Genomic DNA, 27,601 nt, shown 5'->3' on the forward strand with positions numbered 1-27,601 from the left:
TGCATAATATACATTTTTCACTCTTTTACTTTCGACCTACCTGTCATTGAATTTGAAGTGAGTTTTTGTAGACAGGATTTAGTTAATTTTCTAAATTTTTAGTTCATTTCTAATTTTTAGTTCATTTAAAATCTAATTTTAGTTCATTTAATTTTAGTTCATCTAATTTTAGTTCATTTCTAATTTTTAGTTCATTTTCTAAAATAATCTTTGTTTCTCCCCACTACTCATACTTAACACACTGTCAATCTCTGTTTTTTGATCAGTGTATGTATATTATTTACACTTAAGGCAATTCTTGATACCTTAGAGCTTAAGTATACTATTTTATTATTTTCTGTTTGCTTCCTCTGGTTTTGTTCCTGTTTCTTTGTTGATGTTTTTTTGCCTTCCTGTAGATTAAACATTTAAAAAAAAATTTCATCTTGATTTACTTATGGTGTCTTAGAGAGATACACACTTTAAGTATGTAGTTTTTCTAGTAGTTGCTGTGGATATTACAATATATCTCATTCTACTGACACAAACGTTTTATGACTTTGAAGTATGGAAATATTACTCCCATTTAAGTCCTTTTATTTTTTACAGTTTTAAATATAATTGCTTTGAATATCAAGTGCTGTTATAATTTTTGTTTCAAGTATCAAGTATGACATATAAAACTCAAATGGGGATTGTCTATTAAAAAATTCCTTTAGCAAGTCTTTATAACTGTGTCTACTAGTGACACATTCCTCAAGAGTGGTATCCCTAACTGCCATTAGGGGGTGTTAAACAATGACTCTTTCTGGCTACTTCCTGCTGAAAAGAAGTGTCGTGTTGGGAACAGCACTTAGGGCTCCTCCTGGGGTCGATCTACAGGTCCTCAGAAGAAAGGCGTGTCCGTAGGTGGTTCTGTCTGCAGCACCATTTGGAGTTTGCTTCTAGATGAAAAGAGATAAATTTTACAAAAAGGTTTAGAATATAGGGTTTGAATATAAGTATTAAGATTACCATTATTAGTGGGGGTACTATAGGCCATAACCATGACAGTAGAGTTTGATACCTGTTCGCTATTCTAATGGATTGTAATACTTGTTTGCCTCCACCAAATGTTGCTGTACTTTACCAGAAACATTAAGATAAAAATAACATTCTTTAGCCAGACACAGTGGGTCATGCCTGCAATCCCAGCACTTTGGGAGGCCAAGGCAGGCAGACCACCTGAGGTCAGGAGTTCAAGACCAGCCTGGCCAACATGGTGAAACCCCGTTTCTACAAAAATACAAAAATTAGCCAAGCATGATGGTGGGTGCCTGTAATCTCAGCTACTCAGGAGGCTGAGGCAGGAGAATTGCTTGAATCGGGGAGTGAGCCAAGATTGAGCCATTGCACTCTAGCCTGAGCAACAGAGTGAGACTCCATCTCAAAAAAAAAAAGAGTAACGTTCTTTTTAGGATAAATGGCATTAAATTTGGGTGGCTAAAGTAACTTTAGTGTTAACCTTGGCTAAATTTTTCCAGCAATTATCGATCCTTTCACAATTTCCACAGACCATTTATGACATGCTTAAACTTTCTGACTAGTCCTAAACACCCCTTTTTTAAACAACCAGTTATTTCCTTTTAGGACAAGAATTTACCATCCAAGATCCTTTCTTATATAAAATCTTTTTTTTTTTTTTTGAGATGGAGTCTCGCTCTATCACCCAGGCTGGGGTGCAGTGGTGCAATCTCGGGTAACTGCAAACTCAGTCTCTCAGGTTCAAGCAATTCTCTGCCTCAGCCTCTCGAGTAGCTGGGATTACAGGTGCCGACCACCACACCCAGAAATTTATGAAAAATTTTTGTATTTTTCATAAAGAGACAGGGTTTCACCATCTTGCCCGGCACTTTGGAAGGCCAAGGTGAATGGATCACCTGAGGTCAGGAGTTTGAGGCCAGTTTGACCAACATGGAGAAACCCTGTCTCTACTAAAAATACAAAATTAGCCGGGCACGGTGGCACATGCCTGTAATCCCAGCTATCTCAGGACCATCTTGGCCAGGCTGGTCTTGAACTCCTGACCTCGTGATCCAGCCACCTTGGCCTCCCAAAGTGCTGAAATTACAGGCGTGAGCCACTGCACCCAGCCAAAATATCCTTCCTTTATGACCTTAATTGAATAGCTAGGGTGTGACATATTACCAAACCCAATAAGAAGTCCTAGCAAACTTAGTGATAGTAAAATTTTCATGTTTACTTCCTGTCAGTAACTATTATCCCTGCTCTAAGGATAATAATTCCACAAAATATTATAGTAGTTGAGGCTCTTTATCCAATATTCCACTCTGGGGGTGCAACAATATATAATCCTTCTGCAAATAGTAGAGTGAGTATATAATTCTGCAAGGGTGGTGTAGTAGATAATTTCCATCAAAAAGTTTTACTTGCCAAGACATAGAATTTCTCTTTGGGGGTCTATGAAGTTATAAATGTAATCCCAAGGATAACTAAAATCTTTCTGCAAAAATGCATTAAAAAGAAGTTCTAATATCTGGTGGCAAATCTAAAGAGAAAAATAGAAATGACAAAGTATTTGCTGAGGTAAAGGTGGGACTGAGTAAGATGAGTAGCTCTCACTTATCTTTTATGATTTGTAGCTTCAGATATCTTATTTCTTCATATTGATATTCAGGATGTTCCTCTGGGCTGTCAGGGGTTGCTCCCACAGCTTTCCAGGCTTTGACTCCAGGAGTTGATACCTGTAACTTTTACCACTGAGGGGGCTGAAAGAAGAACAGTGTGGGGCCCTTCCCAGCTTGGGCTCAGGGACAAAGAGAGAGAAGGGAGAGCCTTCACCAATTCCAAATCTCCGGAGTTTGGAGCTGGGAGTTAAAGGCCAGCTTGACCAACATGGAGAAACCCCATCTCTACTAAAAATACAAAATTAGCCAGGCATGGTGGCACATGCCTGTAATCCCAGCTACTCAGGAGGCTGAAGAAGAATCGCTTGAACCTGGGAGGCAGAAGTTGCGGTGAACCGAGATCACACCATTGCACTCCAGCCTGGGCAACAAGAGTGAAACTACGTCCTAAAAAAAAAAAAAAAAAAAAAACAGAAAAACAGCTTTATTACCTCAGAGGCCTTTTCTGTATCGGATGGAAAGGTTTCTATGCAGTTAGTGAAAGTATCTATCCATGCCAGGTGGCATTGAATGCCCTTCACCTTTGGCATGTGGGTGAAGTCTATCTGCCAGACCTCCCCTGGAAAGCTTCCCATCCTTTGGGTTTGAGGAGAAACTGCTGCCTTCACAAGCATTAACAACCTGTTTGACTGTTCTTAATAAATTCTCTCTTGAAAATTTTTGGGCACACTGATAAGTTTTACCCTTTCCTAAATGAAATGCCTGGTGGATTTAAAAACTTTTCATTGGCTGGAGGCTGGCAAGTGGAGTTTGCCATCCTCTGTCTGTAGCTGTCCTGAGGGCTGGAAAGTATACCCTCAAAAAGTGATGCATTCTATTTCTGCAGGGGAGTACTGAGGTTTAATTTCTCTTATGGAGCCTTTCCAAATTAGAGGGGCTTGAAGTATGTTGATGCACTGAGGCTTCCTTGCCACTGACTTAGCTGCCTGATCAGCAAACCTATTTTCTTCGTCTGCTTTATCGGTTGTCTTTGATGTCCCTTTCAATGCATTCCTGCTATTTCTCATGGAAGGAAAACTTGAGGATAATAATCAGTTAATTTTGGGAGATGCATTAGCTGTAAGAAAAAATGTCTTTCTTTCCAAATGACAGCATGAGCATGGAGAACTAAGAAAGCATACTTCAAATTAGTGTAAATGCTAGCTACCTTTCAATTGCTTAATTCAAGTGCTCTTGTAAGAGCTATCAGTGCAGCTAATTGAGCGCTTGTGCCTGGAGAGAGACTTTCAATGATGTCACTTAGAGTGACTACTGCATATCATGCTTTATGGATCCCTTGCTCTACAAAGTAGCTCCCATCTTTGAAGAGGGTCCAATCTGGATTTTCTAGGGAAGTTTCCCTGACATCTTCCCTGGCTGCATAGGTCTGTATTATAACTTGTTCAGAGTCATGTTCAGTTTCCCCAAGGAAAGTGGCTGGGTTTAGATGAGAACAAGTTTTTAACTGGATTGTGGAATCCTCTAACAGCAGAGCCTAATATTTAAGGAGCCAACTGTCTGTTTGCCAAAGGTTCCCCACTAGAAGACAGTAATCCTGCCACATCATATGGGGTATAAACAGTTAAGTCATTTCCCAGGTTAATTTGGTGGCTTTTAGGACCAGTAGGGCCACTGTGGCAATGGCTTGGAGGCATATGTAAATAATAGGTCCCCCCAACTGCAACTAAGGGGTTGAGAAAAATATTAGTTTTTCCTGAGATGTCCCACATGGTGGTGCTACAAGAGGGGAGGCCTGGATTAGAGACAGGAGAGAGAGGCTGACTCCATTGTTTAGAAGGAGGTCTACCTGGCTGGATGCAGCAGCTCACACCTGTAATCCCAGCACTTTGGGTGGCCAAGGTGGGCGGATCACGAGGTCAGGAGATCGAGACCATCCTGGCTAACACAGTGAAACCCTGTCTCTACTAAAAATACAAAAAAAATTAGCTGGACGTGGTGGTGGGCACCTGTAGTCCCACCTACTCTGGCGGCTGAGGCAGGAGAATGGTGTGAATCCAGGAGGCAGAGCTTGCAGTGAGCCAAGATCGCGCCACTGCACTCCAGCCTGGGTGACACAGCAAGACTCTGTAAAAAAAAAAAAAAAAAAAGAAGGAGGTCTACCTTTCTTCCTCCAATTTCCAGAATCACCTGGGGCTCCTAATGGCAGTTTGATCCACTACAGCCAGGGGTTTGAGCCCCAGAACCCATCAATCCTGTTGGACCATGTGTGAGATTGGTTCTGAACCCGGTGACCTCCATCTCCGGGGGCAGTCTGATCTCTAGTGGTCTTTGCCACAGGCTGGACAGGGTTGAGGTGGCTTTTCTTTGCTGCCTGGGTACTCCTTCTTAAAGTGCCCTGACTTTCCACATCGATAGCCACTAGCAGACGTACCTTGGGGATCCTGAACTTTGCAAGCCTGCAAAGCGGCTACTAGAGCCTCTGTCGTTTTCTTGTGCTTCCTCTCTTTCTGCTCGACCTCCTCCTGATCCCTATTATAAAAGACTGAAGTGACCACCTTCAGGAGGTTTTTCAAGGTGCTATCTGCTCCTATAGCCTCCTTATGCAGCTTCCTTCTAATATCAGGATCTGCCTATGTAATAAACTTGTCCTTTAGGATGAGCTGTCCCTCTACTGAATCAAGGGATAAGGAGGTGTGTTTTATTAGTGGCTCTCTCAGCCTTTCCATAAAGGCTGTGTGATTCTCATCTGGTTTTTGGTCTATCATGGACAGCTTAAAGTAATTAAGAGGTTTGGTCCTAGTTCTTTGTAAGCCCTCTAATATGCACATTAAAAAGAGTTTCTCTTTCCATTCATTTGTGGAGTTATCGGAGTTCCAGTCAGGATTGTCAACAGGAACTGTTTCCCTTCCTGTTGGGAATGGTGTTTCCATTATTTCTTTGTGTTCTGTATTAGTCTGTTGTCACACTGCTGATAAAGACATATCCAAGACTGGGAAGAAAAAGAGGCTTAATTGGACTTACAGTTCCACATTGCTGGAAAGGCCTCAGAATCATGGCAGGAAGCAAAAGGCACTTCTTACATGGTGGCAAAAGAAATGAGGAAGATGCAAAAGAGAAACTCATGATAAAATCACCAGATTTCGTGAGACTTATTCACTACTGCTAGAACAGTATGGGGGAAACCACTCCATTGATTCAAATTATCTCCCACTGGGTCCCTCCCACAACTTTATGGGAATTATGGGAGTACAATTCAACATGAGATTTGGGTGGAGACACAGAGCCAAACTATATTCTGTCCCTGGTCCCTCTAAATCTCATGTCCTCACATTTCAAAACCAATCACACCTTCCCAACTGTCCCCCGAAGTCTTAACTCATTTAAGCATTACCTCAAAAGTCCACAGTCCAAAGTCTTATCTGAGACAAGGCAAGTCCCTTCTGCCTATGAGCCTGTAAAATCAAAAGCAAGCTAGTTACCTCTTGGATACAATGGAAGTATAGGTATTGGGTAAATACAGCCATTCCACATGGGAGAAATTGGCCAAAACAAAGGGGTTACAGGGCCTATGCAAATCTGAAATTTAGCAGGGCAGTAAAATTTTAAAGCCCCCAAATAATCTCCTTTGACTCCAGGTCTCACTTTCAGGTCACGCTGATGCAAGAGATGGGTTCCCATGGTCTTGGGCAGCTCTGCCCCTGTGGCTTTGCAAAGTACAGCCTCCCTCCCAGCTGCTTCCACGGGCTGGCATTGAGTGTCTGTGACTTTTCCAGGTGAACAGTGCAAGCTGTCAGTGGATTTACCATTCTGGGGTCTGGAAGACTGTGGCCTTCTCCTCACAGCTCCACTAGGTGGTGCCACAGGAGGGACTCTATATGGGGTCTCTGACCCCACATTTTCCTTCTGTTATTGCCCTAGCAGAGGTTCTCCATGAGCACCCTGCCCCTGCAGCAAACCACCCCCATGATCCAAATTATGTTCCACAGCGTCCCTCCCACAACACATAAAAATTATGGGAGTACAATTCAAGATGAGATTTGGGTGGAGACAGAGCCAAAACATATCACCTTCCCTATCTCCTTTTTTCCTTTTTGACCTACTATAGGAGATATATTGCTCATCTCCAAAATTTTCTACTGCCTACAAAGCTGCCTGTTTTTCAGCAGCAGTGAGGGTTTGGCTTAGGAGCAGCATAACCTCCCTCCATGTGAGGTTAAACATCTGAGTTAAATTTTGGAAAGCTTCCTATCGGAGTTGTCAGAAAATTGGCCTAAGTCCCTTTATTTGCTTAAGGTCCTATAATGAGAAGGGAACTTAAAGGGGTCCCAAATAAGGGGGATCCTCAGATGGTTTCTCTATAATTTACTTCTTTAATACTGGGGAATCATTCTCTATAGACCTGCCTGATGTGACTGCTGAAAGAGCTGGGCTGATTTTGCAATGCTTGCAAAGGTCTAGTAAGAATGTCATCCCCTTGTGCAAAGAAAAATGAGCTCCTTTTTTCTTCAAAGTTTCATGGTTAAAGGAGTCCCAATCCCTCAGAATACACTTGAGAGGAGTGCAGGCCGAAAACAGTCTGATACCGATCTAGAAAGAGAAGTGAGAAAAAAGGATCTTTTCCTTGGGATGGTCCAAGGTGGAGGGGAAGACACTGGGGGCGTTTTCTCTCCTTGGTTCCTGGGGTCCTGGCACCTTGTTAAACATGAAACCCAGGGTTGCCAGCATGACCCCCAAGCCATGGAACCAGAGGAACTAAGTGATGAGTTTAGTCATGTGTATCCATGCAGCCCTAGTTCTGTTTGTGATTCCCCTTTCACTTCCTAGATTTGTATAATCTGCATGGCTCCCTGAAAGACGGATCTCAGGAAAGACTATGTAATAGTTGCATTTGGCCAAGGCCCCTTTAATGGAGGGGGTGTACTAGATTGAACTCTATATCCTGCAATTATGGCCTGTGCTAAAGCATTTACCCTTAGAGAATGGTTCTGGTTAGCTTCTGGACTTATAATCCCCTTACTATTTAAGTACCATTTTAACTACAAGCAGGGTAGATGCCTTACAAGAAAATCATGATTAAATTATGGTTTTCCTGCTGATGGACAGTGTTGAGACTAAAATTTGGTTTCAGAGGACATTTTCCTACTGATCGTTGATGGCACAGTTTTTCCTATTCACAGAAGAGGCATAAAGCCTGGACTTAGTAGAGGGGTGCAAAAAGGGAGAAGAATTGGGAAGCTAGAGTGTCTCAGCAAAGGACCAACAATGTGCCTCATGGAATGAACTTCTATTCCACTACATGATGCTGTTGACCTAGAAATACCATGTGCTTGCCAGAGGAAGGCTAGAAACACTCACCTGGGGAGACCTTCTGCTCCTAGAAAATTACAAAAACGGCATTCCCTTGAGCTACACTCCCAGTTACTATGGCATTTTCTGATCTTTCATAACAGGACTATTTCCCTGAACTGTAAAAATTCCCACGGCATTGCACAGACAGAGAGAGGATAGGAGACATGATGGTCATGGATAGGAAAGGAGAACATTTGCAATTAAAAAAGCTGGAGATACTGTTGCCAATCCGATTGGGCAGTTGGAGGCTGGGGTCAGTCCAGAAGCCTTTGAATAACACCAGGGTGTAGCCCTAGCCAGAAATCCTCAGTTGCTCCAGGACCTCTTCCAGCCCCAAGAGGATGGCTAAGTCTTCCATGAAGGGAAACCGGTTTGAAACATAGACAAAATGCCCAGCAATCTGAGCGCACTGGGGGATTCGCCATGTTCTCTCCAAAAAGCCTGTCATGAGACTTGAGAACCACAGCTCACCCTGGAGGCATCTAGATGGCCATCAGACACAAATATATGGTCTGATTTGATTTTAAAATGGAGGCCAAGGGCCAGGTGTGGCGGCTCACACATAATTCCAGCACTTTGGGAGGCCGAGGTGGGCAGCTCACTTAAGGCCAGGAGTTTGAGGCCAGCCTGACCAATATGGCAAAACCTCATCTCTACTAAAGAATACAAAAATTAGCTGGGTGTGGTGGCACATGCCTGTAATTCTAGCTACATAGGAGGCTGAGCAACGAGAATAACTTGAACCTGGGAAACGGAGGTTGCAGTGAACCAAGATCATGACACTGCACTCCAACCTGAGTGATATAGCGAGATTCTGTCTCAAAAATAAATAAATAAATAAATAAAAATAATAAATAAAATGGAGGCGGAGAGCTCTGAAATGAAAGGACAGAGTTGAGGTCCACTCCTACCTATACTCACCCTTTTGATAATCCCAGACAAGCTCCCACAGTGAAGCTGTGTCATTTGTCTGGGGTAGTACCCAAGGTTCACTGCCTCACACTAAGGAAATCAAAGACACAGACACACACACAAGGAGTGGGTTTAATAGCAGAAGTTTAATAGGAAAAAGAAAGAAGAGAGCTTTCTTGTGCAAAGAGGTTTTCAGGTTCACAGTGAGATGTAGTTGGTTTACAGATGAGCTTGAGGAAGTGGTGTCTGATTTACATAGGGCACAGAGGATTGGTTAAACCAGGTGTGCCATTTACATAGTGCACAAAGAGGCTGGCCATCCCACCCTGATCTTTTATTATGCAAATTCAGTCTCTAACAGGCTAGCACCATGTTGCCTGCTTTGCACTGCACACATGGTGACAAAAAAAAACCAAAAAACAAAAAACAAAAAACCAGAAAAAGGGAACTTCCATGTTGACTATACCCGGCTTGCAGGTATCCCTTTTCTATTGGCACAGCTGCCAGCATTTATCTATGCAAGTTGTCTATGCTTGCAGCTTGATTTTTCAGGCTGCTTTTTGTTAGGAAAAAAAAATGATTTGGGGGCTGCTTTTTATTGAAAGGAAAACCTTACTGAGGACTTTTACCCTATCTGCCTAAATAATATTTTTTTAGTTCCTGTATCAGAGTGATGCCAGTACTCCCTTGGCAGCCCCAGCTGGTGTCTAAGTAGATCATGTTTCCCCACCCCGCCCCCAACCAGTCCACTGTAGTCCACTGTCTCTGGGCTTAGTTCAGCACTAGGACTTGCCTAGGCATTGTAGTCCTTATGGTCTAAACTGCCTTTCAAGTTTACTGGGAGACAGTGTTGTAGCCCTCAGTAGTGAGATTCGTGAGAACACAAGTTCTGACCACTGAGATCAGCAATTCCCCTCTGGCTAGGGCTGGTTTAAATGCTCCCACTGTAGGCAGGCATCAGCTGAGTTTGGTCTGGTTTTCCTTTCTATTCTAACAGAAAAGCACTGAGTTCAATGCCTAACAATTGCTGTGTTCTCCCTCCCCTAGTGCCCAGAGATAATCTCCATACCATGATGCTGCTGCTGGGGGCAGGAGAAGAGTGATGTCAATAACTCAGGACTGTTTTTTATCTGTCTCTTCAGTGCCTCTTTCAGTGATATAAAGTTAAAACCAGGTACTATGAGTGCTCACCTGATTTTTGGTTATGGCTTTTTTTCATGTAGTTTTAAAATTGGTGTCCTTGCAGAAGGACAGTCAGTGGAGCATTTCATTTCACCATCTTGCTCTGCCTCCTCTTGTGGACTTTTCTTATTCATATAGTTTCCTTATTTATCTATTCTCTAGTAGTATACTGAGCTTATCTATCTGTTCTCTAGTAGCTTACTGAGCTTATCTATCTCTTCTCTAGTAGTTCACTGAACTTCTTTAAGATGATTGTTTTCAGTTCTATTTCAAGTAGTTTATAGATGTCTGCTTATTTAGGGTCAGTTTTTGGAGCTCTGATAGTTTTCTTTTGTAGTTTGTAATCTTTGTATTCTTACAATGGTGGTTCATTTGAAGGAGGAGCCACCTCTTCTAGTCTTTACAAGCTGGCTTTTCCAGGGGAAATCCCTTCACCAGTCAGCCTCTCCTGAGATGCTGGCAAGCCAGATGGTTGCATCTGTGAATGGATAGGCCTTCTGTCAGTGTCTCCAGAGTCTGTGGTCAGAAGAAGCTTACTGCTTCTGCTTTGCAGTAGTGTGGGCCCAGCTGGCTTGGCTCATGAACAGGTGAGGCCAGAGAGAGGGGCTTCAGTCAGACCAGGCCAATGACTGTGGCTGTGGACTACTGCCAAGATCCATGCACCCTAGCCACTGAAAGATGCCACCATCTTTCTTTGTTCCTAGCTGTCCCCAGGTGGCCTAGCCATGCTCATTTCCTTGGTGTTCTGTTTGAGGTGAGACAGAAGTGGGCCTCTTGGGAAGGGCCCCAAGTGCTGGGGAAGTTGAACACCCACCTTGGTCTCTCTTTAACCCACTGGAGAAATCAGAGTGAGGACATCTTCCTTGGCACTGGAGATATGGATAAAACGGAAATTTTTTAATTGTGCTTTTTAATGTAGTTTTCCTGGGCTTTTGTGCACTACTGGGGTGCTCAACCCCTGGGTTCTGGAACTCCTACAAAGGTGCTCTTATTCATAGATATTGTTAAATTGGTGTTTTAGTGAGAAAACCAGGGTAAGAACCTTCTATTCTACCATCTTGCTGACATCGCCACTGTCTGGCTGACTTCTTATAGACTCCTTCTGCGGCTCAGTCCACATAGCCTCCTTTTGATGAGGTTTCTTTGCCCTGTGGAGAGGAACCTGTCCAGTTCACTCAAGCCTAGGTCTTCCCCGAAATATCTACTTGATCCATGTGATCCCCTCATTACCTTCCACATAATGTAAATTCTGTGCCCCTTACTCCTTGCCTTGCTAGTGGATACGTCCCACCAAAGCTCCGTTGTCAGAATTCTTAAGGTAATACTCATGCAATTATCTGCTCTGGTTAACATATGGCATATTCCTTCAAGAATCTTCTCTCTCTCAGCTCTAGCAGCATGGGGCTGACTCGCCAAGTTTCTACATCTTGGCCAGCATTCAGGTACGGAGTGAGGTAACAGGCTTTTCACTTGAAGATCTTCATAGTCTCTATGACTGCTTTATTTTGCAGGGAGGAGAAGGTAGCTTACCCCCATTTGTATTCTGGGTAAGGGTGAGAAGGCACCAAGAGGTGAAGAGAGGAAAAGCCACAGCATTCACTATACTTTGCATTCCCTTCAAATAATACTTCAATAAATATCTAACCTTATTCTTTTAGACTGTTGGAGATGACCGTCACTAAACCTCATGGATAAAACAAGGCTTCTCTCATTCATTGTCCTCAGTTTTCTAGTTTCATTTGAATTTCTGTGAAAACAGGGTAAGCCTCACTCCTATTTTGTTTTACATATCTTTGAATTCTTGGAAAATAAATACAAGATTTTTGATTCATTATACACAAAGTAAGCACTTCTTAGAATATATCCACTATTATAGAGGAAAGAACACTGGACAAGTAAGAACACTGAAATTTGCATACCACCTCCATATCTTTCTAATTGTGCATCAAGGTGAGAGTGTCTTTACCTCAATAAACTTCTAGTTTACCAATCTATAAAATGAAAACACACAAAATACACATCTGGAATATTGAGAACAGAATAAAATAGAATATCTAGAACAATTATCTACAGTCTTGGGTGACTGCATAAAATTGAATGTTATAAATTATAACATTTTATAAGAAAGACATTACTAAATTATCAGCTCCTCAAGTTCAGGGACCATGTCCTGTTTGTATTTCTATAAAAGCACTCAAATATTTATTGGATGCATAAAGCTTTGAATAAACCTAAAATGAAAGTAGTAAAATGGAAAAATGAAGACAACAAGGGTATTTGTGATAGGCAGAATAATGGTCCCCCAAAGAGGTCCACATGCTTACTCCTGGTACCTGTAAATATATTATGTTACATGGCTTAGGGCAACTAAGGTTGCAGACAGAATTAAAATTTTTAATCAGCTCACCTTAAAATAGAAACAGAATCCTAGATTATCAAGATGAGTCCAGTGCAATCACCAACCTCTTCAAGGTGGAAGAGGAAGACAGAAGATGGAGAAACAGAGATGGCAGCATGAGGAAGACTACTTGATGTTGCTTCTTTTGAAGACTGAAGAGTGAGGTCAAGAGCCAAGGAATACAGGTGGCCTCTAGGAGTTCAAAAAGGTAGAGAAACAGATTCTCCCGAGTGTCCAGAAGAAATGCCATCCTGCCGAAACCTTGATTTTAGCCAAGTGAGACCCATTTCAGACTTCTAAATTTCAGAAAAGGAAGGTAATAAATTGGAGTTGTTTTAATCCACCAATTAGACTAAAATAGTGTATAACACTAACAGTACATAAAGGTTGGTCTGCAAGAGAACAGTGAAAAAAAAATATGTCAGGTACAAGCCCAAGCTAACACGAGCTCGACAAATTATCCATAAAAAAGAATATACGTGTAGGATGAAGAACTGAATACCTGTGATATTACTAATGGAAAGACCCAATGTCTCTTTTGGTTTCCACAGCCATGGAAGTAGGTGGTGTCTAGATTTCTTTTGACTTTACATTCTATACAACATGTAAGAGGGAAGTAATCATGATATAAAGAGAGTAAGGATCTTCTTCACTAGTTGTATTTATTAAGATGGGAGTGAAATATTATAATAGTTGGCCTTTGCAATCAACAGGAAAACATGAGTTACTCAATGAAAATATTGGGGCATTCTGCTAATAATTAAATACATTCCAAAATATTTATTACAGAAAAAATTTCACAAGATTAAAGATTACATTTTTAAATCAAGCTATAAAAACACAAAAGTAAACATAGATATTTGTATAACCTTGCAATGGAAACTGATTTTCTAAATATTTGTATAACCTTGCAATGAAAACTGACTTTCTAAATACTGATAAAAGGAAAGCAGAAACCATGAGTGAAAGACTGATTGACTGTATCACTTTAAACTCACAGAGCCTTGTCATGCCATACTTCAGGACTAATATTGATGGCTTGTCAATCTCATCTTTGTCCAAATGAAAGAAAATATGTTTCATGGCAAATTTTCAATAGTCTCCTTGAAGATCATTGAAAGGTCTCCTGGAATAACTGAATCTCAGCTTAGCAAGGCCCAGTGATAGAGGTTGAGGACACAGAGAATGGCTCAGAGGGGAGTAAGCAGCCTACCACACTGAATGATGGTAAGAGCTTGAGAAGAATGAGGCAGAGACACTGCAATAGATCAAATCACTCAGAAGTAACCAGTGACTTCAGTGAAAGGTATTGAGAATAGGCAGACGATAAATGGGAATGGATTAAGCAGTAAGTGGGAGGTGCGGAAATGGTGCTATGAGCTCAAATAATTTTTCAAAAAGTGTGGAGAAAATACAGAAGGGTAACTGGAGTGGTATGTGAGAACCAAAGTACAGTTATTTTTGATGAAAGAGTCTTTAACATGTTTAAAATATAAAAGAAGGATGCAGTCAGAAATAAAAATTACAAAATTGAGAAGGGATTATTAATAATGTAAGGTACTAGACAAGGAAGAGGAAAATGGGATCCAAAATACTAGTGGAGGGATTGATTATTGAGAAAATGAGAAATCTCAGGTGGAAATGCTAAAAGGGGAGAGCAGATGCACTGGAAGGAAGTAAAGCATGAGTTGTCCATCAGCACCAGTGGGCTTGAGAATGGTGGGAAGTGATAACCGCGTGATCTTGCATGATGGGAGGTTGTAGTCAGTAGGCAGAATGCTAATTTTTGTGACTTTGAAGGTGAAGTTGTGGATAATGGCAAGATGCAAGGTGCAATCCTGAGAGTGACTCCCAAGGTGAAGTGAAGGACACTTTGTATAAGGAAGTTCAGGACCTGAGGGACTGACATCATTAATTTTACCAATATTCAGTTGTTGAAACTTCAAATAATGTGAAGATTACGTGTCTGATTTACAGATGCCTGATCTTCAAGGAATATTTTTCTAATGTCCGTAGTTGTTTTTGTAATAGTCTTTCCTATTTTCTAATTGTATGAGATGGAAATTTAAATTTCTAATATTTCAAACTTCTCAGCTATCTCTCCTCCTTACCCACTAGGAATGGATTACTGTCTATCCTACTTCCCCAAAAGAGAATTAACAGCATAGAAATTATGCCTAAAAGCCAGGTATTTATATACCAGGTGAGTATGAAATACTCACTTGGTATTTGATGCATATTTACTTAATAAGATAGAACCCCAGCCTTGCTACCAAAGTAAATGTTAAATATGCTTGAGAATGCTCTCCAAAACTTGGGTAAGAAGTATCAATGTAAGGCTATAATAAACCAAATTTGATTCTCTCAAAAGTAAAGGTAATAGGATTTTCATAACAGGAGAGAAACATATCACTAGTCTATTTCTCAAGACCAAAGAAAAGTATGCTCACTGTGTCAATCAATATAATGGCCTTGATCTTTAAAGAAAGTTCAACTGGAAATTCTAAAATACATGCATATAAGTAAACTTCACAGTACACTGTTGAGCTAGCTCTATAATAGCTTTCAATACTTGGCATCAAGTTTTTTTTACCCAGAACTCCTTTCTTCTTATATTCTTCTCCACATCTTCCCAGGTGCACGCTATAGAAGACTCAGTATACTTGGCAAGAAGGAAATTAATGAAAGTCAAAAATACAGCTATATCTAGAGATTTCACTATCAGCAAAATTATATGACCACATATTAGTATTATGAGCAAGCATCCTCAGACCCAACTGTGAGCATGAGCACAGTGATTTTAGTCCTAAGATTTCTGTTGAATGCCTCCGTTTCAGGCTTTCGAGCAACCAATGTATGCAATAGGTAAACAGAAATCCAGTCATATTTGGAGAGAGAGAAGGGAGGAGGAGGGAGAGAAAGGAGAGGTGGGGTGGGGAGAGAGGGAGGGAGTGGGGAGAGAGGGAGAGAGAGACATACACAGAGAGAGAGAGAGAGAGAGAGAGATCTTTCTGAGGTCAAACTGCCCACCCTAAAGCTTAGCCATAGGAGTATAAATGAAATGAAATACAGATGGGAACAACAGGTCAGGCATGCAATTAGCCCAATTGAGACTTAAGTTGAAAATCTGTAGACTGTAGATCTAGTCCTTATCTATAATTATTATGTGGTACACTTTCACTGCACTGAGTAGGGGAGTTCTTACTGCAGCTAGAACATTGGCCTGAGGCAATGCTGCAGTCCAGATACTTTCAAGGAAGATGTAACGGCCAAGGGTTACATTTTAAATATGCCCAAAGACCTTTTCTTTTGACAAGCACACTACATGTGGGCCATGTGATTCTTACGAAGCTTTCAGTCAAGTGGGCATGTAATCCAGACCAATCAATTAAGGTCCTTTACAGGAATATTAGAAAAGACTAATGACTTTTCACCACATCGACAGATGGTGGCTGGGGGTGGTGGGGGAGTGGAATGAAGAAAACAGGGAAAAGAAGAGCAAAGAGTGGAGCAACTATATGTGATTGAAGCCATTCCAACCCGAAAATTTTAAATTTTATAAGTTAATAAATTCCCTTTTCCTTACGCTGGTTTGCTAATACAGAGGAGGAAAGTAGGTGACAAAGAGGGAGTGTGCTGAGGCAGCTCTCACGGCTGTGATTAGAAAACAGCATCTATGACAGGAGTCAGCTGGTTCCTGACTCGTTTCCTTCATTCATCATCTGAAGGCCCAAGACGGTCTGCCAAACCAGAATATGTTCACAGAATCAGACCACAGCTGAGAAGTCAGTGGAATTGTCTTCTATATTTTTGTTTCTACCTTGGGCATACTTGAGCCTTGGAGATGGAGGCTGCAGTAAGCAGACATCCCGCAACTGCACTCCAGCCTGGGGGACAGAAGTGAGACCCTCTCTCAAAAACAAAACAAATAAACAAACAAAAACACCAAAAAATGCAAAACTTTGCAAACTAAGGAATATATAATAAAGGAATGATGATGACCCTTATACACATTTAGGCAGCATTGTCTCCTCTTCTAAGCCTTTTGAAAAAATGACAGGTAATATTTGATATTTCTTATCCTTAATCAGACATTATCTAAATTGATCCACACACATTCTCATTAACCCAATCATACTTAGTTTAGAACTACTCATACTTCACTTGAATAGCTCTCCACTCAATGAGGCATGGACCATTACACGCCCACATTTTATAGTAATCCCAGTAAATAACATTTCACATATGCAGCCTTTGCTTTACCTGGCACAAGCTATTAGTTTTACTCTAATCCAGAAAAAAGAAAACTCAGGCTGGGCATGGTGGCTCAAGCCTGTAATCTCAACACTTTGGAAGGCCGAGGAGGGCATATCACGAGGTCAGGAGTTGGAGACCAGCCTGGCCAACATGGTGAAATCTCGTTTCTACTAAAAATACAAAAATTAGCTGGTCGTGGTGGCGGGTGCCTGTAATCCCAGCTACTTGGGAGGCTGAGGCAGGAGAATTGCTTGAAACTGGAAGGAAGAGGTTGCAGTGAGCTGAGATCACGCCACTGCACTCCAACCTGGGTGAAAGAGTAAAATTCCATCTCAAAAAAAAAAAAAAAGAAAGCTCATAGATGAACACATACTGTTCTCTGCCAGATTATTTTTCAATGGGTAGTGAACAGCTAATGTTGTTCCCAACTATCTCTATGAAATGAATGGAAGAATTTTTAAAAAGGCTTAACATGAGACAGATAAGGAGATACAATTTGATATCAAAGCAATACTTTCAGTAGTAGCTTTCCCATAGGGTATTGGTGTGAACCACCATGTGTAACAATATTTTAAGAGCTATGATTAGGCAGGCTAGTTAGGAATTCTTTGTCAGAATAGGCAAATGTTCACAGGTTCTGAAAAGCAGATTGCTGGTACCATCTACCTTAAGTTTCAAATCTTTGTTACTTCTTTATTCATTTTTTCCAATATCTATTGAGATATGGGTTGGTGAATTCTTATCCATTCTGCCATTCTGTATCTTTTAAGTGGAGCATTTAGGCCATTTACATTCAACATTAGTAATGAGATGTGAAGTACTATTCTATTCATTGTGCTATTTGTTGCCTGAATACCTTGTTTTGTTTTTTCATTGTGTTATTGTTATATAGGTCCTGGGAGATTTATGCTTTAAGGAGATTCCATTTTGGTGTATTTTGAGGATTTGTTTCAAGATTTAGAGCTCCGTTTAGCAGTTCTTGTAGTGACAGCTTGGTAGTGATGAATCCTCTCACATTTGTTTGTCTCAAATAGACGGTATCTTTCCTTCATTTATGAAGCTTAGTTTTGCTGGATACAAACTTCTTGGCTGATAATTGTTTTGTTTAAAGAGGCTAAAGATAGGACCTCAATTCCTTCTAGCATGTAGGGTTTCTGCTGAGAAATCTGCTGTTACTCCGATAGGTTTTCCTTTATAGGTTACCTCATGCTTTTGCCTCACAACTCTTAAGATTCTTTCCATCATCGCGACTTTAAATAACCTGATGACAGTGTGCCTAGGTGATGATCTTATTGAGATTAATTTCCTACGTGTTCTTTGAGCTTTTTGTATTTGTATGTCTCTATCTCCAGCAAGGCTGGGGAAGTTTTCATTAATTATTCCCTCAAATATTCTTTCCAGACTTTTAGATTCTCTTCTTCCCTGGGAATACCAGTTATTCTTAGGTTTGGATCCTTAACATAGCCCCAAGCTTCTTGGAGGTTTTGTTCAGTTTTTAAAATTCTTTTTTGTCTTTGATGGATTGGGTTAATTCAAAAACCTTGTCTTTGAGTTCTAAAGTTCTTTCTTCTGCTTGTCTGACTCTACTGCTCAGACTTCCCAGGGCATTTTGCATTTCTCTAAGTGTGTCCTTGATTTCAAGAAGTTGCGATCATTTTTTATTTGTGCTATTTCACTGACGATTTTTCCTTTCATATCCTGTATCATGTTTTTAATTTAAGTTAGAGTTCACCTTTCTCTGGTGCCTCCTTTATTAGCTTAATAATCAACCTTCTGAATTCTTTTTCTGGCAATTCAGAGATTTCATCTTGGTTTGGATCCATTGCTAGTGAGCTGATGTGATCTTTTGGGGGTGTTAAAGAACCTTGTTTTGTCCTATTACCAAAAGTGTTGTTCTCATTTGGGTAGACTATGTCAGAGGGAAGATCTGGGAACTCAAAGGCTGCTGTTCAGATTCTTTTGTCCCATGGGGTGCTCCCTTGATGTGCTGTTCTCCCTCTTCCCCTAGGAATGGGGCTGCCTGAGAGCTAAACCACAGTGATTGTTTTTCCTCTTCTGGGGTTAGCCACCCAGTGGAGCTACTGGGCTCTAGGCTGGTACTGGGGAGTGTCTGCAAAGAGTCCTGTGATGTGATTCATCTTCAGGTCTCTCAGCTGTGAATACCAGCATCTGCTCCAGTGGTGGTGGCATGAAAAGTGAAGTGGACTCTGTGAGGGTCCTTGGTTGTGTTTTTTAGTGTGGGGGTTTTGTGTTGGTTGGCCTCCAGCTAGGAGGTGGCACTTTCATGAGTGCATCAGCTGCAGTACTATAGGGAGAAAGTAAACTTGCCCTAGGGTCACCTGGGAAAAACCTAAGTATTCAGGTTTTTCAGGTGGTGGGCAGGGCCATAGAGCTCCCAATAGATTATGACCTTTGTCTTTGACTACCAGGGTGGGTAGAGAAAGACCACCAGGAATGCCAGCAGTCACAGGCCTCATGCCATTCCTACACAGCCCATAAGACCAGTCTGACTCCCACAATGCCCTCCACAGCTAGTGAGCAGGGCGAGAACTTGCCCTAGACCACCAGTCACTGCACTGAGAAAGTAACAGACACGGTTTTCCACCACCTCGGGGAGCCTGTAGCGGCAATCCAGTTTCTTCAAAGGGTCTGTGAATTCTCTCAGCTTTCCTGCTATGTTGCTATGGTAGATCTTGAAGCAAAAGTTCATAATGTGAGTCTCCACATGCTGCTGTGTCCAAGTGGGAGCTGCAAGCTAGTCCTGCCTCCTGTACACCATCTTAATCCTCTGTCCAAAGTTTTTAAAATAGTCATTCAAAAAATAATGTGGTAAGAAGTAGAAAGAGCCCCTGTGAACCCAGTACTCCTTATGCTTAGACTCAGGAATATATAGACGTTTTCTAGAGTAAGATCCTTTTGCCCCGTCAATTCTCATATAACTCCCCTCACCCAATTTTAACTTGGAGATTGTTCCTCCTTCAATCTAGTGTATGTGTCTCGGGTGAGCTCTACTCCTGTTCTAAAGGTGCACAACATGTGTCACGTGCAAGCCAGTAAGCATATTATATTCCCCTGGCCTTGGTGCTTGTGGACACAGAGTGATTCCCCTGCAAGTAAAAAGGCTTACTGTTTCCCACTGGGCTTCACTCTTGGGCTCATCTGAGCCTAAAACTGCTGCAGTCATCTTCTCATCAAGCAAAGAGAGCCTAGGAATTTTATAAGTCATATGGAGAACTTTCATCTGAAGCCAATGCAGTGGGAGGCAGAGAGGAGAAGCAGAAAAAGAAAGAAGGAAGGGAAGAAGGGAGGAAGAGAAGAAGGAAGGGAGAAAGGGAGGGAAGGAGGGAGGGAGGAAGGAAAGAAGGAAAGGGAAAGACCTCTGTTTGAGTCCAGAATCCAGCTTTACAAGAAGCTAGGCTACCAGTGGACATTTTGAGTTGAATGGGAAAATAAATGTCATCTTTGCCTCTAGTCCTTTGGTGTAGGCATTCTAACACTTGTAGACTAATATAGAAAAAAAATTAACTCTAACAGACATGTTTAATCCGATGTCATCGCATCATTTCCAGGTCCTACTCAAAACTTATGAGAGTTTAGAGCCTCAGAGCTATAAAACCAACATAGAAGGATTTCACAATCTCAAGTCACTTTAACACCAACATCACAGAAAATGTCATCATAGAATGTTTAGCCAAATTCTATTTTGTGGGCATTTTGGGAAATGCGAATTCCATTTCTAACATAACAGAAAACTAGTAATTAGATACAATCTGCATTGTGAACAAAATTACTAAACATTCTACCTTATAATCATTAGAGCCCTGATATAAGCAATGAAAATTAGAAATCTTATTCCCCCTATGGATTCTTGTTTAGTGCAGTAATACTAGTTTTATATTCCATGAGTCCATATTTGAGGAAAGGTTGTAACCATACCTCCCCTAACAGTTTAAAATCTTGAAAAAATTATGTAAAAGAACAATGTGTTAAAATTTTAAAATGGGAAATTAGTGTCATCTTGTATTTTGAAGATGTAAAAACTTTAAAAAAAAAAAAAAAGTAAAAACTTTATCTCCCCTTCTTCATATGTTAAAGAATCATTGACTAAATCAGGCCCACTTTAATTATTTCCTTTGGTGTTCTGAAATCATCAAGTAAACCCTCTTTATTCCTCCTTTAGAATGTTGTTAAAGTGTGAACTCCTTCCCTTGACAGTCAGGCTCAATGCTGTTTCAGCCAGGAAATTCCAATTTCTTGAAAAAATCATATCCATGATTATACTTTGGTTATTGGATCAAAGTCAGGACTTACTTCTGAACACTAATGTGATATATTCATAAAAAAACTTTAGTTTTTAAGCATTAACATGGTAATCAGTAAATGTTCTTGAGAGATGGCCCAGATATTGGAAACAGCAGCAACCTGACTTTCAAGCATCCATGAAAGTACAGATTGACTTCCAAAAAACACAAAGCTTTAGGAAGAAATGTGAAACATCTCCCCAGAAATTATTGGATTAAAAAAAAAAAACCACCCAGATGAATATGAGTCAAAATGTCACCCAAAATGGCTCAAATTTTGTAGAACTTCTACATTAAAGAGTAAATAGGACCAGATTGGAGGAAAATGCCAAGAAGTCATTCATATGAATTATTTCTATGAATACAAAATTGTGTCATAGAAAAACAGAAGCAGGCTTTTCTCTGCAGTATACAGTCTGGTAAGTCCATGGGCAGATAAGCTCATGAAAATTAGACAAATTTCCTCCAAAACAATGTTTGTGTGACTTGCATTTATACTTTCAGTCTAAACTAAAGTAGTAATTCTTAAGTTAATAACATGCCTCAATATTTAATAAAAAAATCTTACTTTGTAAGAATAAACATACAAAATTGTACTACTTGTTTGGCAGTTATTGGTAGAAAAGATAAAAATAAAAATGGTATAGGACTTGGAGGATGACTATGTAGTTGGCCACAGCAAGTGGAAAGAGAAAGATGAAGAATGAGAGTGAGGTGGGAGGAGAGCAAGTGAAAGAGAAAGACCAGGAGGCATTATACAAGTACAGGGTGAAATTGTGTGCCTTAGGTTATAGCTGGCTGAGCAGAATAAAAGAGTAGTAACAATAAAAGCCAACATTTGTTGGATACTCATCATATGCCTGGTGGAATGTTAAGTGCTGATTATGTGATTATGTAACATTTCATTTAATCCTCTTTGAAAAAAGAAAAAAATATGCAGTTTCCCTACAACTACTAAAATTTGATACCTAGATGAGATTTTTTCAGATTTTCTTCCTGCAACTAAATGTCTAGAGATAACTTTTAATATACATGACATTCTTTTTCAGTACCTACCATGGTGCCAATTCATTGACCAAATAAACATGCTAGACATTTTTAAAGGAGAAGCTGAAACATTCTAAAAAACTAGAATACTATAGAACAAAATGGCCAGGTAATTGCAGATTCTTCAAACTTCTTTTCCCTTTAAGTGAGTTATGCAATCTAAAAATTAAAAAAAAAATAAAATAAAAAAACATGAAGAGCATGTCTTCCACATTGAGGCTACAAACAGGTCTAACCTTATGCCACAAACCTTGCCCCAAATTAAAATAAAATATCTGCAACGTACTAGTTATTCATTTTCCAGAGACAAGTATGCAAAGTAGCAGCAAGTGAGGGAAATTCTGGAAAGCCTCAGGACAGACAGTTCAGAGGGCATAAAAAGCACACTTGATTTCCAGCCTCTTTCCCAGGGCCTATGCTCGAAGAGCTGCCAAACTAAGTCTTTACTTTGATCTAAGAAAAAAACACCAAAGGGCCAAAGTCTGATCACCGCTTCTTCACACCTGGCAATGGAAGCAGCAAACAAAGATTCAGCTAAAAGACAAAAATCATAAACTTTTTTTTTTTTTTACATTTCAATGTTTATAGGGCCAAGCTGCTTAAAAAATCTAGAGCAAAATCTAAATGGTGCTGGGAAAACTGGCTAGCCATATGTAGAAAGCTGAAACTGGATCCCTTCCTTACACCTTATACAAAAATTAATTCAAGATGGATTAAAGACTTAAACGTTAGACCTAAAACCATAAAAACCCTAGAAGAAAACCTACACAATACCATTCAGGACGTAGGCATGGGCAAGGAATTCATGTCTAAAACACCAAAAGCAATGGCAACGAAAGCCAAAATTGACAAATGGGATCTAATTAAACTAAAGAGCTTCTGCACAGCAAAAGAAACTACCATCAGAGTGAACAGGCAACCTACAAAATGGGAGAAAATTTTCGCAACCTACTCATCTGACAAAGGGCTAATATCCAGAATCTACAATGAACTCAAATTTACAAGAAAAAAACAAACAACCCCATCAAAAAGTGGGCGAAGGATATGAACAGACACTTCTCAAAAGAAGACATTTATGCAGCCAAAAAACACATGAAAAAATGCTCACCATCACTGGCCATCAGAGAAATGCAAATCAAAACCACAATGAGATACCATCCCACACCAGTTAGAATGGTGATCATTAAAAAGTCAGGAAACAACAGGTGCTGGAGAGGATGTGGAGAAATAGAAACACTTTTACACTGTTGGTGGGACTGTAAACTAGTTCAACCATTGTGGAAGTCAATGTGGCGATTCCTCAGGGATCTAGAACTAGAAATACCATTTGACCCAGCCATCCCATTACTGGGTGTATACCCAAAGGACTATAAATTATGCTGCTATAAAGACACATGCACACGTATGTTCATTGCAGCACCATTCACAATAGCAAAGACTTGGAACCAACCCAAATGTCCAACAATGATAGACTGGATTAAGAAAATGTGGCACATATCCACCATGGAATACTATGCAGCCATAAAAAATGATGAGTTCGAGTCCTTTGTAGGGACATGGATGAAACTGGAAATCATCATTCTCAGCAAACTATCGCAAGGACAAAAAACCAAACACCACATGTTCTCACTCATAGGTGGGAATTGAACAACGAGAACACATGGACACAGGAAGGGGAACATCACACTCCGGGGACGGTTGTGGGGTGGGGGGAGGGGGGAGGGATAGCTGTAGGAGATATACCTAATGCTAAATGACCAGTTAATGGGTGCAGTACACCAACATGGCACCTGTATACGTATGTAACAAACCTGCACATTGTGCACATGTACCCTAAAACTTAAAGTATAATAATAATAAAATAAAAAAATAAAAAAAAACTAGAGCAAAATAAACTTTCCATGTTTCAGATGAAGACTAAGTACTAATATAATGATCACTTTCTGTACTTTTGCCATTACCTTTGAATAAAAAAATTATTTTTTGTTACACTTTCAAAAACTTTAATCTAAGTGTGGTTCTGTAATTATTTAAATGTCCTCTAAGATTACTCCATGAGGCATCATTAGAACAGAATGTATCATATACACATTCACCATAATAAAGAAATGTTTGTTATAAGAAAATAACTGCCATTCCATACTCTTTTGTGGATCTTCCTGGGATTTCCTGGGATATTTCTTTCTACTGAAAGAATTTAGGTTTGCTCTTGGCTCTGAAATGAAACAGAATGGTATGTTAATTGAAAGATCTTAATGACCATTCTGAATTTAAAGCTGAAATTTCACTTCTGTTCTGTTTCCTATCTTAAATTGTATCCAGCCATATTGCCTAATATAGCCTCTCAAAGCTTCTGCAATGAGGTTAAATGACCATAAAATAGTTCAATAATCATATGCCAACATTTATTGATACTCCAAAATTAAATATAATTTCCCTCTCATTAATAATTTCCCAATAGATATAATTAAATTCAAAGATTAAAATCTTCCCAAAACATCCAAATTCTTACCTTAAAGTCCATAAAAGCTAAAGTCTGAAAAATTCCTGCTGTCTTTGTTGAGCAGTATGAATCCAAAGAAAGTAAAGCCTCAAATCCCAACTTAAATTCCAAACTTATTCTCTCCAACTTCTCATTCTGTTCAGTTTCAGTTAGATGAATTCTCTATATCTACATTTCTTTCAGCAGCTACAGCCCGACTCTTTCTCGGGAATGGGTGCAGTTCCTTCAGGGCCTCAGAAATTGTGTTTGTTCGCTCCTAAGTCAACTCAGGAGCCTCACTTTTAAGGATCCAAAGCATTAATAGAGAATACAAAAGTGCACATCATGGTGTTCCAAACTCACACGTTTTAGAAAATAAAGCAATCCCCATTTGCTGGTAATGTTATCCTAAACATAATTATATTCTAGAATCCAGTACATACTGTTGTCAAAGGTCATTATAGAAACTCAAAAGTATCTGAAAAAGAAATACTAGTTTCAACTTTACTAAATTGCTGATCAACCCATCCCTGTATGATAAAAACCCTTAACAAAGTAGGCATCAAAGAAACATACCTCAAAATATGAAGAGCCATCTGTGACAGACCTGCAGCTGACATCATACTGAAGGGGAAAATTTAGAAACCTTCCCTCTTGGTACTGGAATAAGACAAGGATGTCCACTTACACCACTCCTATTCAACATAGTATCGGGAATCCTAACCACAGCAATCAGCCAAGAGAAAGAAATAAAAGGCATCCAAATAGAAAAAGAAGAAGTCACACTATCTCTCTTCACCGAAAATACAATTCTATACCTAGAAAACCCCAAGGATTCCTCCAAAAGACTCCTAGATTTGATAAATGATGTGGTAAAGTTTCAGGATACAAAATCTACATATAAATATCAGTATTATTTCCATACACAATCAACATTCAAGCTGAGAACCAAATCAAGAATGCAATCTCACTTATAGCGAAAACAAAAAGAAAACAAACAAAAACCTAGGAATACATCTGCCCAAGGAGGTAAAAGATCTCTATAGGAGATGCTTGTCTGGGGTACATGACAATTACCCTAAAAATCTATTAGAGTTGGATAGAAATGTTCATAGCACCATTACACATAATTGCTAAAAACCTGAAGCAATTTAATGCCCATCAACTGATGAATTAATGAACAAAATGTGGTATATTTCCAAAACATGTTCAGACATAAAAAGGAATAAGTATCGCTACATGATATAATATAGATGAATCTTTAAAACACTGTGCTAATGGAGAGAAGCCAGTCACAAAAGGCTACAATATGGCTTGATTCCACTGACATGAACTATCCAAACTGCGTAAATTTGTAGAGACAAAAACTAGATTTCTGGTTGTCAGGAGATGAGAGAAGGGAAGAATTGGGACTCACTGCTAATCAGTACAGGGTTTCTTTTTGGGGTGGCAGAAATACTCTAGAGTGAGACAGTAGTGATGGTCGCACTACATAGTTAACATACTAAAAATCACTGAATTATATGCTTTTAAACAGTGGATTTTATGTTATATAGATTATATCACAATAAAAAATAAATTGAGAGAAACCTCTCATAAGAGATTAAATTTGACTCTATGGGATTCATCCTAACTGTGGGACCAGAGTAGGTTAAGGGCTGAGATTCACTTATCTTCTTTCCGAGTTACTGTCATCTGAGATATTCCTGGCCTTTTAATCTCTAAAATTTGCAGTGGAAGCATCCCCCACCTCACCCACTGGGCATCAGGTCCTAACTAAGAAGTTCTTCTGATTCAGTATTTTCTCAGCCTTTTAGTCTCAACTTCCCTACTGAGTGCCATTCTAATGCTGTAGTAAGTGTGGACCTGGCCATGTAGCCAACACTGTATCCTAGGAGCTGATAGTATTGGTCCTGAGACACAATGACTGCTGTCACTCACTAGAGAATTGCTTAGACCTGTGAAACCTGGCTCGCAGTGAAGATTCTCTTGCCCCTCGGTCCCCAGAACTTTTCCAGCTGGAGAACCATTCTCGGGAATTTCCCATTCCCGAGAAAGAGTCAGGCTGTAGCTGCTGAAAGAAATGCAAATATAGAGAATTCATCTAACTGAAACTGAACAGAATGAGAAGTTGGAGAGAATAAGTTTGGAATTTAAGTGGGATTTGAGGCTTTACTTTCTTTGGATTCATACTGCTCAACAAAGACAGCAGGAATTTTTCAGACTTTAGCTTTTATGGACTTTAAGGTAAGAATTTGGTTTTTTTATTTAAGCAAGTTCCTTAAATAAAGCTGCTTCTGGTGAACTGCATTCCTTGCAGCCTCATGGAAAAAAATCTCTCGTTTCCTCTGGTTTAGGATGCTACAGGCTCTGAACATTTCTGTCTGTCATGTCTTTTATGCTATATGTCTCAAGTGTTTTCATTTTCTCCACTAGTAGTTTCAGGAAGACTGAGCTGATTAACCTACCTGAGAGGTTTCTTTTCTTCTGCCAAGTAGGATCATGATGTTGGCAGGATCTGAGTTCTTTCTGTTTACCTTTCCATTGCTCTCAGGCCCCAACATTTTACTAGTATATTCTGCTAGATTGCGGTTTATAGAGTTTTCCATGGTGAGATATATGAAAATAGCAGGTTCTGGGTCTGTCAAAAATATCTGCTGTTCAAACATATTTTGTCTACAGTCAAGCTTCCTGGGAAGATTATCCATCCCAGAAGATACCCCTCCATCACCCAACATCTATAATGCGCTCAGTACATATTATAGTTCTCCTGTCCACACCCCTCCAATATAAATGATCTTTTCTGTGCCTTACCTCAAGTCCTAACCAAAAATTGCTTGGGGATGTTTCTTCAGGGAACAGCGTATAATACATCATCACCTTAAGTCACCTCCTTTTCTTTAGTTTTTTATGCTGCTCTGCCCCACGTTTGCCCTCAAATTTGTTCTAATATTGTGTAACCAAGTCATACAGTTGTCTCAATATTTGCTTGGAGAGTTGGTTTCTCCTAACACTTATGAGACAGTCTGCAGCATTTGGACACACCCTCTCAGAAATTACTCTAGTC

General features: G+C 40.0%; 1 protein-coding gene across 1 annotated transcript in view; it reads right to left on the minus strand.

The window, feature by feature from the left end:
• Positions 1-541: 541 nt before the first annotated feature.
• The window catches only part of LOC129042073 (POTE ankyrin domain family member A), a 118,466-nt gene continuing 91,406 nt past the window's right edge, over positions 542-27,601 (minus strand). The window contains 5 exon segments of the mRNA XM_063668483.1: positions 542-3,053; positions 5,038-5,135; positions 5,628-5,681; positions 5,998-6,058; positions 12,457-12,743. The gene's annotated coding sequence lies outside the window, so the exon portion shown is untranslated.

The sequence above is a fragment of the Pongo pygmaeus genome, chromosome 7 (assembly GCF_028885625.2).
Source record: "Pongo pygmaeus isolate AG05252 chromosome 7, NHGRI_mPonPyg2-v2.0_pri, whole genome shotgun sequence".
In the NCBI taxonomy this organism is placed as follows: domain Eukaryota; kingdom Metazoa; phylum Chordata; class Mammalia; order Primates; family Hominidae; genus Pongo; species Pongo pygmaeus.